Source organism: Chelonia mydas, chromosome 6 (assembly GCF_015237465.2).
Source record: "Chelonia mydas isolate rCheMyd1 chromosome 6, rCheMyd1.pri.v2, whole genome shotgun sequence".
In the NCBI taxonomy this organism is placed as follows: domain Eukaryota; kingdom Metazoa; phylum Chordata; order Testudines; family Cheloniidae; genus Chelonia; species Chelonia mydas.
In genome coordinates, this window is record NC_051246.2 from 45,229,370 (window position 1) to 45,248,654 (window position 19,285).

The following is a 19,285-nucleotide window of genomic DNA, read 5'->3' on the forward strand; positions in this document are numbered from 1 at the left end:
TATAAGAACGGAGATTTGTACTTGTATCCTTCGGGAAAACTCTTCTGTCCCTCTCCTATCATGCAGATGGCTGTGGACTAACTAGTTGTTGTTCTCCACCATATTTCAGTCGGTTGGTGTATGTATAGGGTTGGTGACGTTCTATATTAGTGTAAGTTAGTAATTATTATTGTTAGTGAGCCAAACCCAAAAGTTCTCATTCAGTTTGATTTATTCAGCCTTTCCACAGATGAAGATTTTACTGACCTCAACAAGAGTTTTATCTTAGTAAGAACCAAGTAAGGATAATTATTATGGTATTCAGCGGTGAGAAAAATGGCATTCTCCTGTATTTGTGCTGCTGGAAACATTCATTTTGCACTAATGCTAGTACTGTACATTACATCAAATTTTAGATGGATGGCATGTAGATTAGTTAGCCATGTAACTTTGGAAGTTACAGCTTTGTGCAATTACTACAATTAACCTATTGTTTATTTAGTTCCTTATTATACCTTGCCGAACAATTCCAGTACATCATTATGACTTAGATTGTGCCCGTTAGTGACAACCCAGGGCATGTGGAGACGCAACAAGAAAATTTTGCAGAACTCCCAGCTTACAAGAGGGAGTTCACTAAACCTTTGTGGCCTGTTCCTTATGTTGTATTCATCCCCCTTAGCAGGCCAATGCAGAGGAAGCACTTTTGTCCTGCCCCTTAGGGTCACTGTGTAGCCTTGTGGCAGTAGGGGTGGAGCTTTATATGGATTAAATATAATAATACATGGTGCATTAGTCAACTGTCATGCAACAAAAAATATTTATTCTTTACTTATAAGTGATTTTTATTGCACAATGGCTGCTTGTGATCCTATTATATGAACAAATCCTGCAGCATTCTCTCTGTCATTTTATTAACAAAGACACTAAGTATGAGCCTAACAATGTAAGACCTCTGTTCTGACAAATGCTTTACATGTCTCATAATGGATATTTTCGGTGGTTTCACATTAAAGATTTTCCTCCCTTACTAATGATGTGCCTATAATAATCCTGTTTCTTAGTGTTAATCTAAAATGTACCAAAGCAATGAAAAAGAAATGTTTACACAGATGTTTCTGTTTATTACCTTTTTTCCTTGTACAGTTATACGATTTCTCTGTCAACATAATAATAAACGTTTTTGCCAAAGCTCAGTAAGACGTTATTACTGGAAGAGTTGATTTTGTTACACACAGTGCTTATCACACGGGAAAGAAACCATTACATTGTACCTGAGTTCCATGTAGGACAATGAGCCAGCTGTGCTGTTGTCAAGGTATCAAGAACTAGAGAGAGGAACAAGTCAGAAACTTTAGCCGGAAGGAGTAGCCAAAGCAGGGACTGGGGGTGGGGGTGGGGGTGAGGGTGAGAGAGACAAGGGGTAAAATGGGGCCCAGCCAGGGCCACCCTTTCCCATGCACCTCATGGATCCAGAACTATGAAGGGGAGACCATCAGAAAGTAGGAAACTAGGACTCAGCTCCCCTCCCTCACACCACATGACCTTGAGGAAAAATTTCAGAATAGAACCAGCCCATACACTCCAGCCAGTAGGAGCAGCTGCTGAAGCAGGGACCTCTGAACATTCAGGGAACTTTCTGTACTTTTCACTGGACTTTCTCTGCCCTGTGCTGATTTGCTATTTGCTCCAACCCTTTCCCTCCTCTTCCCCTCCCTCACAGTCTCTTTACCTTAGCTTCATTCTACACCAACCCCTTTTCTCCCCTGCCCTGTGCCCTTCACCCTTTCCCTTCCAAGTCCCATCTCCCTTTACTTTTTTTTCCATTTATCTTATCCCCTTCTTAAGCAAACCCATCCCAAAAAGAAATTGTGGAACTAACATGATGTTTGCTGCCATCCCATTGTTCAGTTTGCTTGTGTGTTAAACCCCCTTCCCCAACCCTGTGTCTGTTTTGTCTATTTAGATTGTAAATTCTTCGGGGGCAGGGACCATCTACTACTCTGTGTTCGTACAGTGCCTGGCACAATGGGGTCCCATTCTTAGTGGGCCCTTAGACATTGTGTAATAAACATCATCATTGTTATTAATAAATAATAAATAACAACAAAAATAATAATAATAATAATAAATACAAAACCCGTTTCAGTTTGTGACCAGTTTTTATGTCACTGAAAGTCCTGATTGCCTTACCCTAAGCACACGGGTAATCCCACTGAAGTTTAAAATTTCTTGCTCATCCAGGGCCCATCTTCCAAACACAACTCGTTCTACTGCAGGATGGAATATCATGCCTTAGGAAATGAAAAGAACTCAAACTACTATTCTTATCATACTAAAGGCATGTACCTTAATCTGAAGAGCTAAATTTTGTGGATAGATATCAGGATGTTTTCTTAAGCAAAAAAAATTGGTTTGTATAAAAATATCATTAGTTGAATCACAGATGGAAGTGTAATTTGGTAATAGGCTTTTAAGTATTTCCGTTGTTTGTGTGACAGTGCACCACTCCAGAGGAGTGGTATAAGATAGATGCTGGGATCATGCTGGAGTTGCTGTACCTTGCAGCTACGCAGATGACACTAGAATCTAGTGAAGGTGTTACCAGCTGGTGTAATTTAGAGCCCTGAGGTTATTCTAAACTACACTGTGGGACACACTGGCCCCCAGCAGCTTAGTGAAATATTAATTATCCGCAAAAGAGGAGGATGTTGGCTCAGGGAACAATGTCTCTTTTTGGGGTAGAAGATGAGACATTTGCAGGATACCCATTTATATTACTATGTTATAAAAACTGGTTGTCAAATACAGGCACATAGTGATTAATCCACCTCCGAGATACAATTACTTTTGGCTAATTAAAGGAAGTTTAAATTAAAAGTTTTAGGGCGAAGGGGGGGCTCTTTTTTTTACCTTTGTGAGTTAAGTGGAGACCATAATAAAACTGATTAGAACAGCTTACCTTCACCTCTTCTCATGGATACTCTTTGCAGGAGGCAGCATCAGAGTCGTCCAAAGCAATTTTCCATTTTCCCCAGTCTTATCATTCACCCCTCAACCATGTGCAAACAAATCAGTGATGCTTCATGGAAAGTTGGCGTGGCTTTTTAGCTGAATGATGGCAACTGCAGACAAGCATAAAACATATTGCAAAACAGAAACAGAAAGTATCATCTATGAAATCAAGACAGTGAGACTCGCCCTTCTTTTGTAGAGTGTTTTGAGATGACAAGCACTATTTAAGAGCTAAACACGAATATCGTCATCATCATCATATAAATATAACTGTTTTCAAACAAGTCTACCACACTTAGAGCTGGTCTCAAACTAGTATGTTCAATGAAAAATTTAATTTTTTTCAAACATTTTGAAGAATTTTTTTTTCAATGAAATACCAATGGGGGGTGGGGGAGTTCATTGAAAATCCAGAAAAAAATGGAAAGAAACAAAATTTTAATGTTTTTTTTTTATTTCGAGAAAAGAACATTTTTTGTTCAAAAATATTTTTGAAAGAAAAGATTCAACCAACTCTAACTGATTCCTTTGCATTATGGTGAACATTCCTTATCCAGTTCTACAAAGAGATTATTTTTTGTTATTACCATACTTTTCTAGACTTTGAAGTTTCAGAGTGAAATAGATTTGTCAGTAAAGTTCTTGAAGTGAATAGATACTTTTCACATCTAGGAGTAGAATGGAATGGACTGCAGCAATAGCTGCTAGCAACGAATCTGTCAGCAATTCTATTATAAAGCCTGACTCTCAAGGGCTTATAATTATTCAAGCATGAAAATTTGTTCAGGAATAACATTTGGCCTACAGGACTCTTGTCTGAGATTTGGAGTATTTTCTTTCATTAAACAAATAATGGTAATTACTCGTGCATAAGAGGGGAGAACAGAAATTTTATCCTACCGTACATCCTCACATGCTGTGTTCAGCCCCCTGCCTCACTGCCAGAAGACTTTAGGGCAAGCCTAGATTTCAACTCTTCAAGTTTCTCTGATGTTTGGATTCAAGGTTCCATATCAGCCCATTATAAGTCCCAATGAAAAATTTAGATCCAAGTTGTGGTCTGAATTTTAAAAACAAATGCCTCAAAGTTTAGGAGTGTTGAGATTATAGGTTCTTAAGCACATTAATCTCTTATTTTCAAACCTCTGAAAAAAATCAAATAAATCCAAAAGTACGTGAGTGAATTTTGCCTGTTTCATTACAGTTGTAGTTTATGCCAGGCAAGGAAGAATATCATTGAAGATTTATCTATGATTGACCTCAGCAAGAAGTTCCTGGCTCCAAAGTAACTTCTTTTAAAAGTTAATGAAATTAACATATTGTGATTTTGTTTCATCTTGTTCTAAGAGTAATGCCAGCAATGCGAAAATACTCATTGCTTGGGAAAGGAAACAAACACAATTTGACCACCAGTCTATGGCTTGACTTGAAATTCCTCAGAGACTAGGATATGTGACTTGAACATTAGTGTTCTGAATCACTACAGAGAGCGTGAGAAGTTTTTCTTTGTTGCAGTTCTATAAAAATAGCCTTCACATTTCTACAAAATAGAAAAAAATATCAAATTTCTGCCTTTCGATATATTTTGGAGAGTTGAAACGAATTAGCGTATTAATGAAGACATGCAAAATTTTCCATGCTTCTAAAAGTCTCTGTTAACATTAATTCATTTCATTTTCCCTTTTCTAGTGAAGAACGTTGCAACGTTTTATTATGAAGAGAAAACGGCAAGGTGAAAGACTAACAGACAGCAAACTCCAGGTGGGTACATGTTCTTGCCCCATTGCATTTTTTTATTCATTGTTTAAAAAAAACAAAGTGATGAGGAAAAGGATTGAGAATCTCAGTGTTCTTATGCTATTGAATGGACTGTCACACTTCATAGCAAAAAGATCATCATATCAATGGGCTGACCCTCTGGAGCTCAACAGTTTCCTACCTCATGGGCAGGTACAGGCGTGAATTTGGAAAATACAATTCTTCAGGTTGTCTGGAGCTGTGAGTAACCACAACTTACTTAAAGAACTACAGTGTCTAATTTCACTCTTAATCCAAGTCCTTTCTATGGGGTGTAGACAACCACTATGTTGCCAACCCTCCAGGATTGTCCTGGAGTCTCAATGAATTAAAGATTAATCTTTAATTAAAGATAATATCATGTGATGAAACTTCCAGGAATTCATCCCACCAAAGTTGGCAACCCTAACAACCACTGAACTATTGGGTCTGCTCATTTATATGATAATCCTTAGCATGTGAGGTGATAGTGCTAGAATCATAGAGTTTAAAGCCAGAAGGAATCACTAGATCATCTAGTCTGAGTTCCTGTATATCAAAGGCCACCAACACCACCCAGCACCTGCACACTAAATCCAACAATTGAAATTAGACCAGAGTATAATAGCCCTCAGGAGACTAGATAATTGTATGTCACAGGGCAGAGAACAGAAGGTTCTCAAGATCCTTTCAGTATGCCAGAGTGTAAGATTGATTAATCCTTTTTCTTTGTAATTTTCTTCCTGATTTGCCTGAGTAAAAACTCAAACTGCACATATCAGGTGGTGCTCTCAACACACTAGCAGAGCAGGGGAAGACCAACTCACACTGACACTCAGGGATTGGTTTGGAATCTCTCATACAGCTTTGGAGAGAGCTACTAGCTCTCCCCGCCACAGAGGCATTATGCTATGCAGCTGCTGCTACACTGGAAAGAGGTGTGCAACTTAGGAAGGAAACTATGCTCCTTGAAGAAGCGTACCTGAAGATGACCTTAGCAAGCCCGTTTACATTGCTTGGATCTTGGCAGCCGTGAAGGAGAAGTAGTTCCTCTGTGTGTTTTCTCTTCAGGACAGGATGATTATGGAATGGTATACAAGGTCTCTCTACCCTAAGCTGGTTTCTTCAGGCATCAGAATGAACAAGGGGAGGAAGACATACATCTCAGATGCTCAGTATCCCCAACAAGATACACATTAAAATGTTAAGTCAGATGACATTTCACTGGAAATCTCTTATTCATGGACATTAAGTTACATTTTTAACACTTTTAAACAATTTTAAAACAAGCTAATGTCTCAAGAATCCTTCTGCTCTCCAATACCAGTCCATGGGGTTACATGGGAAAAAACTGGGCACAAATTGGGCCCAGAGCTGACATGGAGAGTAGAGAAGATCATTATTGAGTGGTTGACCCAACTGACACAAGGACTCATTTGTTGTCTGCAGACCACACAAATTTTTTTTCCTCTATCCACAGCAATTGTTGATGAATGAGTTGGGCAGGAACCTGCTATGAGACATTCCATAGGCTTGCACACTCATGAATACCATGGAACTCTTCCGCTGACTAGAACCATAAAAGCTGGTTTTGATCCATGCATGGAATTCTCTGGGATTTCACTGGAGTTCCACATTCAGATCAAAGGCAGAAATTTGAACAGTATAATACAATTAAACAATTTTTAAAATTTATTAACTTTACTGGATGTTTTTGTACTTATGAAAGGTGCTGGTTAGCACCTCTGAAAAATGAGGTCCTCCTTGATTCACAGAACAAGTGCAGCTATAATACAAATAGTGCAAGCTTCTCCACATTGTCCCACCAATGTGACTATCTTTAGGAGTGTAGAAATATTTCATGTGACATGCTTATTAAGGGCCTGATCAAATGTCCATTGAAATAAATGGAAAGACTCATATTGGCTTTAATTGGTGTTGTAAACCCTAAGTCCTTGCCTTCTCTCTTTCAAACACTACAAGGTTGTCAATTGTAGAGTGACATGAACATCTTGCCCATGGAGGACGGAATGGAGACCATCAAATGTCCATGTGAGAGACCGTTTCCATGGAGACCATTTCACATCGGCCCCTGAGTCAGCAAGCATTTCACTGAGTTAGCTTATTTTTTTTACTTACTTTTAACAGGGATTCAAAAATATAGTTTATAAAGGAAGCTAACCATCAACTTTCAAGTATAATGGCCTGGTCCTTTTGGTAACTAATTATGCTGAGGATCTATGTGCTTTTTAAACTCTTTTTCAGTAATATTAAATACAAATTTTGAATACTTTCTAATATAATTCTTGTCCTAAAATAACATTGTTGGGTTTTTTTAAAAACTTTAAACAAGCTTGAGTCTATCTGTATTATATAAAAAGACAAATATACAGGCAGCAAAATTATTCTGTCAACAAGTTTTGAAAACATCAACAGCCATGAAATCAAATGTTACTCAAAGCTCTTGAGGGAATGCTGATGTCATTCCTTATATATGGTACAAATTCCACTGTATAGTTCCAGCATCACTTTAGTAATGTGTACACTCATAATAATGTAGGCTGTTTTCCATAGATTACAGAACACTAGCTCTGCAAGAAGTTCATAGAATTATATATGGGCATTAAGATGCTGGTAAAAAAAGGTTTTGGGATTCACAGTGGAATACATGTCCAAAAGCTCTGAACACTATAAACAATAGCTTCATCCACAAAGAATGGAATCCAGAGCTGGCAGTTATGAACCCTTGCAAAGATTCTTACTGCAAATTGGGCTGATCAGAAATATCAGAGAGAGAGAGATTCTCAGTTAATACGATTAAGGATACTCAGCTCACAAAGTATCCTGATTAGTAGAGCTTGCTGAAATTTTTCATTTGAAACTTTATTTGTCAAAAAATTATTTTTATTTAAAAATGAACATTTTCTGCAAGAAATATTCATTTTTTTAAAAAATTCCAATTTTTCAACTAAAGAACAAAACAGATTAAAATAATTGTTTTCAAGTTTTATTTGTCCACTCCTCCCGCTTTTCCCTCTTTTTCTCATTTTGCTCATTTCCCCCCCCCACCCTTTCCATTTTGCAAATAAAAGTGGGAGAGCAGACAAAATTCAAATCTGAAAAGCAAATAATTTGGGGGTTAGGTTTTGGTTTTCTTATTGGAAAAAAACCAGAAAACTTTGAAATTTTTGAAAAAAATGGAAAATTTTCAAAATGTTTCATGTAACAAACTTGATTTTTCTATCAGCTCTACTAAGTTACTTTCTAACCCATTTATTCTGATTCAAGCAACACAAGGGCCTTCTCTAAAGCATCCTGTCCCATCAAGAGATTCAACCCACTTGTCTTCGACTGTTCTTATTGTGTAATTAAAAACGAATAGGAAAAAAGAAAATTAGCTACCCAGAATTCTCAGACCAAGAGTCAGACTAAAGCTTTTTGAATGATTAATTGCAAATAAATTATTCAATGAATTTTGCCCTTTTTTCTGCTTAAGAATCATTCAAAAAGACTTTCACATATACTAATGAAATTCCTTTTTAAAAATTGTACGATAAGCGAACATGAACAAATTTCAAATTACGTGAACAAATGGGCTGTTTCTGATCTGTTCATTTCAACTGTCTGTGTTTTGCTGCTGCTGGAATATGGTTAGTTACCTAAGCCACATGACATTGTCTCTGCTCCTTCATGGGATGTTTTAGACAACTGATTAAGAAATGATAAATAGCAAATGATGAACAACAAATATTCTTGTTTGCACATGGATACCATTGCTGGCATACCAAAATGGATATTTGTGTGAAGGTCATCCATTCCCCAAACATCTGTGTAAGATAAAATACTGGTTTTGTAGTATTTAAGCACCTCTGTTTTAGACTGTGACCTTGACTATGCTGAGAAGAGATCCATGCTATCTACAGCTGTGACAATCTAATCTATCTATCCATGGCATTTGATTTGTAAAGCACCTGTCACTACAGTTCATAGGCACTTAAGTTAGACTTTTGGAACAGGATTTTTGCATGGCTTTTTATATAATGTTCACAGGGATATTTTTCAGAAAACAGTGCTATTCAAAGTATGTTATAGATTACTCCATGAGTCCATAATTTTCTAAAATGTTTCCAGTTGTTCTTTAAACCTTGTCCAAGTTAGCAATGAAAACCATGGCAGAGCTCTGCACCCAGCAGCCATGTTTCTTCCCTGTTAACTTTTTACACACACACACAAACTATACATAAACTTCTCATAATGTGTTAACCATTTGCTCTCTAATCTTAACTACACTCGAAACACGGGATTATATATCATATGCATAGTTAAAATATAAATCAAGTATTTCTATTACACAGTTTACAAACAGCCATGTTTAAGCACAATTGTAGATAATATATTGTAGTTCTGCTACCTGTACGGGCAGGACTTTGGTGAGAATATATTATGAAGAATTTGACTTCATGTCTCACTTATATGCTAATCCTATAAATTAAATCAATAAAGCTTAATTGCTTGCAGATAGGATAAAAGTCTAAATGAGAAACAAGTGGAAAGAGTCACGTCTCATCTCCTACCGGTTAGAGCCGTCCAATCTCAGTCTTTCAATTGCCTTAATCTTTGGCTCCACTTGCTTCCTGGATCTTTTTCAGAAAAGATGTTCAATATATACTGCCATTTTCTAAAAACTTGGGCTAAATCAAAACTTTGGAATACATGTAATGAACTGGATCCCCTGTACTGCATGGAATCAGAACTGCATAGGACTGTGCTGCTAACAGTGAATGAAGATTCTCCTGAGGCCAAGTTTGAGAGCCCTGTTCTTTAAGGGCACATTAAGTGGCAGGGTCCATTGTCTGGCTTGCTGGAAAAGGTGTGTACCCCTTCAAGAGCTAGAGAGCCAAGGAGTGACTTTCTGCTGGAGCTGCAGACCAGGTCAATGTGGGGACTCTGACCCATCCTCCCTCAAGGAGACTGGAAGAAAGGGGTACTATATAGGGCCATGCTAGTGCAGGAAAAGCCCTCTTTTATCTGGATGAGGCAGAGCGGCACCCACTCTTCCACTCTTGGAAATGGTGAAATACTGGATTTTGTCAGGATCCACTGTGGGCATTGTGCTAGTTGCTCCTTTCATTGAGCGGGTGGGTGGAGGGGTGCTGAGCCTCACCGCCAGATAAAAGGTTCCCGCCCCTCGCCTCACCTTAATTCTCATTTGAGGAGGAAAGATGGTGAGGTCCCACCCGTGGGGACCAGGATGGGTAAGGAGGAGGGCTGATGGAAGCCCCCCGTGTATATATTGAAAGAATTATGGCATTACTTGCACTGTACCTTTTTGTTTGCCGGTGCTCCCAGACATTTAAGAATAAAGTTGCAGCCTAATTAAACCACATCCAGTTTCTCCTGTCCTTCTTCCACAATCTCAGTTATATTCTGGCTTTTGCTGTGCTTTTCCAAGGGGCCATGGCATGCAGCAGAGCAACAACCACAGGAATGTGCGGGCTCCTGCTTCCCGCAGCTCCCATTGGCCAGGAACGGCGAACCTCGGCCTCTGGGAGCTGCAGGCGGCCATGCAAATGGAACAGTCTCACAGCCCACCAGCGGATTACTGTGATGGGCCACATGCAGCCCACGGACCGCAGGTTGCCCACCACTGCTCTAGGCAGTGAGCTATGGTTATTACTATCTAATGGCCTACAATATATGAAATGACCTATTGGTTTTTGTCTTCCCATCCCTAGCAGAGAGATACGCACATCACAAAGCCACCATCTCAGTCAGCATGAATCGTTAGTCGTAGCAGAGGCCAAGGACAGAGTGGGCACATAGACTAAAGCATCCTCACATTTCTAGCAACAGTGCTCCCAGCTCAGGGCTGAGGCATATTGGCAGGCCAGCATGAAGCAGCTTAAACAGTCCCTGCCCTGTGCTGCACTTCTTCTGTAAATATGAAGAAGACTTCAGTCTCCAGGGCTCTTAATCCAGCACTTTTCAACAGGAACTAAAAATCCCTTTATAGACTGAAAAGAGAAAGGGTCTTGGGGCAGCACAAGGGTTATGGGGGCAGATTCTCAAAGAGGGTAAATGGTCATAGTTGCATTTACTGCAATGTACACCCTCTCCAGATCTGCCCGGGGGCATTCAACTATTTCAGAACATCAGAAAATATTGCGGAAGCCACATAAACTAAGCAACCTTTACTTCAGGTAGCTGAACCACAATATTACATCTGTCATATTACTCAAGCAAGGCCACTGTTGAAGTTCTTCCATATTCTATGCATAACAAGGCTAGTTAAAGTGGCGACATATTCTTGCATGAGGATAAATCCATTGTTGCTCATAGTTTGATAATAAATAAGGAAATATTAATATTTATTATTTATTTATTAATCATATGGTATTTTCCTTTCTAGGTACTTATTTGGCTCCCATCACCATTGTATCTAAGCATCCCTGCTTACACAGTCAAAAGTAGTCACATAGTAATATAGATGACTGCCTGCCAATATTTTCAAATAATTTTTAATTTATACTCTTCAAATTACTATGATGTAAAAAAGCACACAGCACTTGAAAACACAAATTCATATTCGTAAAGACTGTATCAAATTCAGAAAGATTGGATGATAGATATATACAAGTAGATTTTAAAACCCTAAAACGTTAAATATTCATGTTATCAGTTTAACAGGAGCACTGAGTGCCTCCTACATGCACACACACACCACGCCTAATCAGAAGCCTAAAAACCTAACCTGTGACAAATGTACATACTTTTAGGTGAGTCTTATTTAAGACAATGTAAAATGAACCAGATCTCAGAATAATCCTCCTGGGCAAAGGGGGGAGGAATGTAAAGAGACTTTTTAAGTATTATCATATCATCTGACTAATTTCATTTCCACATAGAAAGTATCTCTGCACTTAGAAAATAACTGAAGACAAATACTGTCAGATAAACAAGGCTTGAGAAATGAATGCTGACATCTTCCATGGCACCCCAATAAAAAAGCCTTGACAAGCTCATTCCTGCAAAACATTTCAATAGAACACAAATGCGATATTGACACCAGTTTATCAACGAAAGGACAGAGGACAAAAAACAGGATAATTGAAAGAGCTTTGTGAGCCTGCATAACACAGTGGATTTAACAGAATCAGCTTGAAAAGGTGACGAATACTGAGTCTGTCACCATGCAAACTCTATGACATATGGCCAATAGGTTGTTGGTAAATATTTAATAAAGTGAAACATTAGTCTCTGACGCAAAACCTCTAGTATTACAAAGAAGTAAAGGTATTGCAACAAAGCATGTGCTCTCTTTTGACAGTGGTGCTGTGTTACTGGTTGCCCATATCTACAAACTAAAATTAAAACTCAGTCTGTTAACATATTGTAATACCAACTTAGCAGAAGAGGCCTCTGTAGAGTTTCTTTTTAGTTAAACCTGTCTTCTATGGTTCAATAGCTTTACAGAAGAGTAAAATTATAGTTTTTGCTGGAACATCTGTCGTCCACAGAATGCATATTGCTGTTTCTCCTTTAAAATCCTTATTGTAAAAGCCATTAGAGCTGTTTATAATCATCACACTGATCCTGTTATGTGCATACCATATATATAAAACTGACACTTAGCAAAGGAATGGTGCTGTTACAGTAATACAATACTACAAAAAGTACCCATGCTTAATAAGCAGAGCTACTGAGGAATGTCTGTGATTAGACACCGGACCGGGCAATGGGTTAATATAATAGTCTGTTACCGCTGGGGTTATGAGTTCAAATCTGGGTTACAAGTAAAAATGGGTTTGGCAGCCTGAGTCACTAGTGGATCTCTAGCCATGTGAGGCTGCATTATTGGCAGGTTTCAGTAAAGGAGAGACCTGAATTACTGGAGCGTGGGTTGCCACGGTTGAGGTGCATTGTGCCAGAGCTGAATGCAGTATTGCCAACTCCAAGCATTCAAAAGTCAGGCCTGAAAAAATCATTTGATTGGTTTCAAAATCATGCCATTATTTAAAAATAATAAACGGATTCTTTTTATTTACTGTCTGGTAAACGATTCCTCGGGGTCACACTTGCTTTGCATAGTCTAGCTTTCTTCTCCACATTCATGAAGGCTATAAACTTAATTTCTTTAGCAAGTGAAAGCTGAGATACTCACACACTCTCTTGATTCCAACAGCTGAGACTTTGAAAAACATCAGATACTGTGAGATTAATGAGGAATGTCATGGGAATTGGCGATATAGACGTGCTAGAACAGTGCTTGCCAAGTGTGTAGGATGGACGTACAGTTAATGAGCCATCAGACAAGAATGTTTGTCTCCGCTCACTTGCTACAGGTATGTCACTTGCATCTAGAAACATCAGTGTGCAGAACCCAACACAGACAGCCCAGCTGCTGAATGGCTACATGCACCAGTTAGCTAAATCCATTCTAGTATCTGGCCATCAGTTGGCAGACACCATACAGCTGTCTCTGGCCAGAGCTGTCATCCAATAATGTGCACAGGAGCACCAAATTCAGTCACACCAAAGACGCTATATTGTTTCACTTGCAACATTACAACTTTAACATTCCTGGAGCCTTAATGTTTCTCCTGGCCAGCAGGAAGGGAGTGCATCTTTTTCTTTTAAAACAGGAATTTGGTGGTTTTCAACTAAATTCTCCCTGCAGGACAGGTGGGATTCCAAGACTGTAAGTACAATAATGCATATAATATTTAATAATCCTTGAGAGACTCACACAGTGCTATCTCATTAAGGTAGTACTAACTGTTTTCTGGTCAACTGACTGATTCAGTGCCTCATTACTCAGAATTAATATTTCAGTCAAACTAGGAATAAATACATATGCACCACTCAGAAGCATTATGGATTCACTGTCAGCCAGTAATAATGATTTGGAATATGTGTGATATAAATTTGTTTAATTCCTTTAAGATTAAGGCATGTAACAAGGCAACTTGTCTTATGCATCATCATGAGATCTTCCATTAGGTATGAAAAAGTCAGATTAGATTAGCATCTTTCAAAGCATTTGAAGTTATGCCGTAATTCAATGTTCTTTTTCACTTGCATATTATATAATGTAAATGTCTATGTTGTACTATACACACACAAAGCAGTACATAGAAAGGATGCAAAGGTTACAGGGTTAAGCACTGAAAAGCCCGAAATGCCAAAATGAAGGTTGCACAAGCAATCTTAACTATGCCTCCTTGTTCATATGCATTGTGATACAGTGTTATTACATGATCACATATTGTTTCTCAAATAAAACAATATATTTTTTCTACTTTTTTTCCTGTAGCCCTGTTCATTAAGGAGAAAGTAGGAAATTTTCTACAGATGTTTATTCAAAATGGGTGGGCCTCATTTTTTGCTCATACTTTAAAAAACAAAATTCACTTCAGGATGAGAGCTGCCTAGGAAACTTCAGCCTGAAAGGTGAATGCTTTCAGTGAATGATCAGTGTCTGAAAACAGAGAGCTAGAAAAAAAAATGCCTTTGCATCTTTAACCATAATAGTCATGAGTGCTTCAATTATAACATGAAGGAAGTTTAGAGCATTCCCTATTGGCCATAGGTGAAATTGAATTATATTTAACTCTTCTACCGTGCTTTGTATTTTCAAAGTACTCTATAAACTGTAAGCAATTAATGGTCACAACACCTCTGAGGTTGGTAATCATTAGCTACATTTGACAGGTGTGAAAACAGAGACACTGAACTGTTAAGTGACGGCACACAATAGGGACAATAGGATTACAATTCAGGAAATCTTGGGGATGATCAGACCGCTGGACCACAGTGCCTCTAAGTTATGTATTATAATTTATAAAGAAGGCTGCAGTCCTGGCTTGAACATTCAGCAAAGCTACATGTTAAAGTCATAAATGGTGTTGCTACCTTCTGTGTATTTACAGACCCCAGCTTTCTTTTAACAGTCACTAACATATGTATACAGGTGATGGATCCTAATATCTAAGCATGCAGTTAATATTCCAGGCCTCATGGTGGAACCCATGCAGATGAGCATTTATAGGAAAAGTTCCATGAAAGGGATTGAGACTCCTTTTGTGTGTAAACATTCACCGACACGAGAAAGTTTTCCATAGTCAGGCACTCAATTTTTCAGGTGGATCTTGCTCATGAAAATGTGAGCACCTCTTCATATAATTTTTAGAATCTATTAACTGTACTGAGGTGCACACGAAGTTATATGCACACAAATGAACCCTTGTATGTTTCCCAGATAAGTCATCCTGCCTTCCCAGGCCTATTATTATTCTCTATCACTGGTGACATTAGTTCTCTTTCTAGTATGACTGTAGCAGTGGTTATGGCAAGCTTATCACCCACATGATGTCTTTTCACTACACTCAGTAAATTGCTGAAAAGATCTTGTTTGGCAAGGTAATGTCTGCATTTATTTGATTTGGTTTACATTTAACCCAAAAAAACGCAACAACCCCAAAACCTTTGCTAATTAATTAAACTGTAGACTAGAGTTCAATTTCTAGTCATTAGTGGAAAACTGTACATTTGAAAAGTTCATTATTTTAGGGCTGAAACAGCAAGAACAGATTATTTTTATTTTGTCAACAATTCCCCGGAAAAGAATAACGTTAAATATTTAAACTGGAGAAAACCCATGGACGCTGAAGGTATTTTCCATGCACCTTGATCAGTAGAAATGAATAAAGAACCCATTAATTATAGAAGATACATTATTGAGAGTTTTGTTAGTGAGTAATAACATTCATTGACAGCCCCAAATAGTGTAATCCGTCTCTGTGTCACAATTACAGCACTGGGACTGTGAGTTCAATTTGTTCTGTGCAATAACACATCTTTGTAAAGTAATTCAGGATGCTGTAATCCTTAGAGAAGTGAGCAGGCACTAATACACCTACCTATATTGTTTTTTCAGATTCTAAAGGATTTATTAAAGCTGGTCATATCTGACTTTGCAGCTCAACCCACTTTGGAAAAATGCAAATTAGGATTGAAAAATGCACCCTCTTCCTCCCCTTCAAGCCAGACTGTGTTCAGATCTGAGGCTTTGGTTTTGCCCATTATTACAATACAAAATTTGGAGTTCGTATCTGGGAATTTGTTTCAGGACCATGTCTAATGCTAAAAGTAGGAATGTAGATCAGAGAGTCATCTCTAAATTTCTAGCATTTCAGCCCATATTACCTATCCACCTCCCCCTCTGGCTTCATATACATGTTGAACAGGATGGGAGACAAGACTGAGCATTGTGGCACAAAAGGTGAGGGTTCTGGGAGCAGAGGATGTATGTCTCTCAGGGGGTTGGACTAGATGACCTCCTGAGGTCCCTTCCAACCCTGATATTCTATGATCTCTGAGTTCAAAACAAGAGGTAGGGCCTGAACTATTTCATGACATGCCCATTCACCCGTACTGCCTCTTGGAGGGAAGAAAAGCATATTTGCTAACTGAGAGTATCAAAGGCAGAGAAGCCGCAGTGAGATCCAGTTAGGGAATGGATATCGTTTCTCTCTTAAAGGGCAGAAAAAGATATTCCAACCAAGCAACAAATTGCTGCCTGTACCATGCCCTTGCCTGAACCCTGACTTGGAGGAATCCAGAGTCAACTGGCTAGCATTTTAATCTGTTTTGTCTAGCTGTTCAAGGAGCTTGCTTGGAAAATGTAGGTTTGACCCTGGGTGGTAACTAGCAAGGTCAACAACATCAAACACTCATCCCTTCATTAGCAGTCAGGCTGTGGGTATGTTGGGGTAGAAGGTGAATTCTCTCTTCTAAAGACATGTTAACTATCTGTGTTAATAGGGTCCCAAATAGCCTCTACGCTATTACTAGCCAGAAAAGGCAGTCAGAGTTGGTTGTGGCGGCCTTCTTTGCCTTCCATGGTTCTGTACCTACTACCTGTGCAGAAATGCCTTCCAAAAGTTGGTCTCTTTGGCTTGTTGTTACTGGTAACCTGAAAGGCCAGCCCTGATGTGATATGACTTCTCTGTGTGGTTTTAATGATCTTATTTCACTTGTTCCCATCTCACATTTTTTTTACACTTTAAATATTTTTCAGCATGCTACTTATAACTTTTCAGCAATGGATAGTAAAGCATGACTTTTCCTCTTGGAGAATGAGTCAGCTTTTATACCTTTGTGTTAGTCCTTCGCCTTTGTTTTTTATAGCCCCCATCACCATGACATCTTCATTTGCTACAATACCTTCTTGATCTTCTCTTAGATGCCTTCAAAATGTATTTGAGCTCAGTTCACAGAAATCTCAATCCCTTTGAATCAAGAAATTATAGCCTATTTAAAATGGAATGCCTCTAGCCACAAGGGTTTTATTATTATTGTAAAAGATGAGCTCAAGAAATACATTTGGCTGAGTTGACAATGATCACTCTGATGCGTTGACCTCAGAGGTTGCGCCTATGCAAGTACATGTGTTACATAAAGAAATGTGGCTTTAATATAGTCTTTATGATCTATGGATATGCAGTGAAGTACAGAAATAACAGCAGTGATGAGCAAACTGCAAGATACCTACCTATGAAACACAGAATTAAACAATAATATGTACGATATTTTTTCTAAAAAACCATAGCTGCTTGGCAACCAATTGAATGTAAAGAGAAAAACAGATGTTACCTTATTTAATTAAATATTTTCTTCTTTCCTAAAAATACAAGTCATCTTATCAGAAACCTCCTTTCATATTATGCGGTTTTCTCCACCGTCAACTACTTATAACCCACATTAACTTGAAGAATTTTCAATCGCTATTTATTTGATTGTATATTTTAATGCTTAACCAACAAGATAATTTGTTAATGCCAGAACACATTTAGCTTTCCAATTGTCAAATGAAAACCCACCCCAACACAACTTAAGTAGTATGTTTTCAGTGTGGGAAGACCTTGAATTAAAGGATTTCAAAAATGCCCTGTAAATGCAGGAGTTGGTGGAAGGGATAGGTCCCCTGGTAACTTTCACTCACATGCAATACTGTCTGGGATTATTTTCAGGGGGAAAAAGAAAAAAAAAGCAATGAAACAAATGAAAAAAAAAGTTAAAAAAACCTCCAATATGGTCAAATCCACACTATTATCTTATTATTTTGGCCTCTCTTTAGCAAAGCATATATGTTTCACTTTAAGTCCTATTGAAGTCAAGGACTTAAACCATGTGTTTCATGCTTTGTTAAAAAGGGATGACTTAAGCACAAGCTCAAGTGCTTTGCGGAAGGAAGCCTTCAGTTTCCATAACTAGAGCTGGCCAGAAACTGGAAATCCTGTTCCCTGGGAAATTATGAAATTATTCCAAAATGGAACCAAAAAAAATGAAATGTTGATATTTCCCATAGAATGGGAATTCCAAAATTTAATTTAGAAAAAGGTAGAATGACATTACGCTTTGACCTTTTCCAAACATTTCAAAGTTTCTCCAAACGGCCCAGAGCCTCGGCAGCTGATCAAGCAGGGAGCTGGGCAACGAGGGGACCCTGAAAGCACCAACTCTGAGGCAGCCTAACTGGTGGGCTGCCCCAGAGCCAGGATCATAGAAGTTCTGAGAGCCTGGGCTGCCAACATGCTAGAGTTTGGAAGCCCTGGAAGATTGGGCTGCCACAGAGCCGCAAACCCAAGAGTCACCTACACCTCCAGGCTCCCACCTCCACTTCAGCCCACCACCTGGCAGCTGAGAGCCTGTGGAACCAGCCAGGCGAACTGGAGCCAGTACGGCTACATTGGAAAAAAATGTTCTGTGAGAAAATTTCCAACCAGCTGAATCCATAAGTGTATTGAGTACTTTACAGATATATATAAAAAAACACAACCTGAAGAGATTACTTAGTAACTAAAGGCCAAGTCCTGTTTGCATAACTTGTGTGAAGAATTCCATTGAAGGCTTATCGATGGGCCAAATTCACTATGGCATAAACTGCTGTAAAATGTTACTAAATCAGACCCAAATCATTCTTGCAACCAAACAGGAAATCTTCTAGCCCTTCAGACCTAGCTTTTTAAAAAGTATTTAGATGTTGCTCCTCAAATGTTCCAAGGCCTAAGTGACTTAGGAGCCTATGTCTCATTTTCAAAAGTGACTTAGGGACTAAGACACATTGAATATCAAGCTGCCTGTTTACTTGTTCAATTTTTTTGTCCAATAAGCCAATGTTCTAACTTACCAGAAGGGAATCAGTGTAAATCTATCCTGTAACAACAAATTTTCAGAGAGATACTAAGCAAATAAAAGGAGATGAAAGTACACCAGAGTTCTGAACTCTGGACTTTTCCAGTCAGATAGCAGGCATGCTCATGTAACCCTTCTGCCCAGAGTTGGCAGTAACAAGGGCCAGGTTCAGTCTCTAGGGGTTCTGTTTCAATAACACAATGCAAAACTGGCTTGAGCCCCCACCCAGTGACCTGGGACAATTACATGCTACCCCCCCGGGGTGCCTCTAAGAGGCAATACTTCCCCTCTCACAAGCACAACATCTGAGTGTAGCAAA

General features: G+C 38.7%; 1 long non-coding RNA gene across 1 annotated transcript; it reads right to left on the bottom strand.

Moving 5' to 3' along the window:
• Positions 1-2,210: 2,210 nt before the first annotated feature.
• On the bottom strand, positions 2,211-5,872 carry LOC122466294. The gene is made up of 4 exons (XR_006291700.1): positions 5,753-5,872; positions 3,895-4,054; positions 2,942-3,104; positions 2,211-2,273 (listed from the first exon to the last, which is right to left on the bottom strand). It is a non-coding gene; the product is annotated as an uncharacterized LOC122466294 (long non-coding RNA).
• Positions 5,873-19,285: the final 13,413 nt, after the last annotated feature.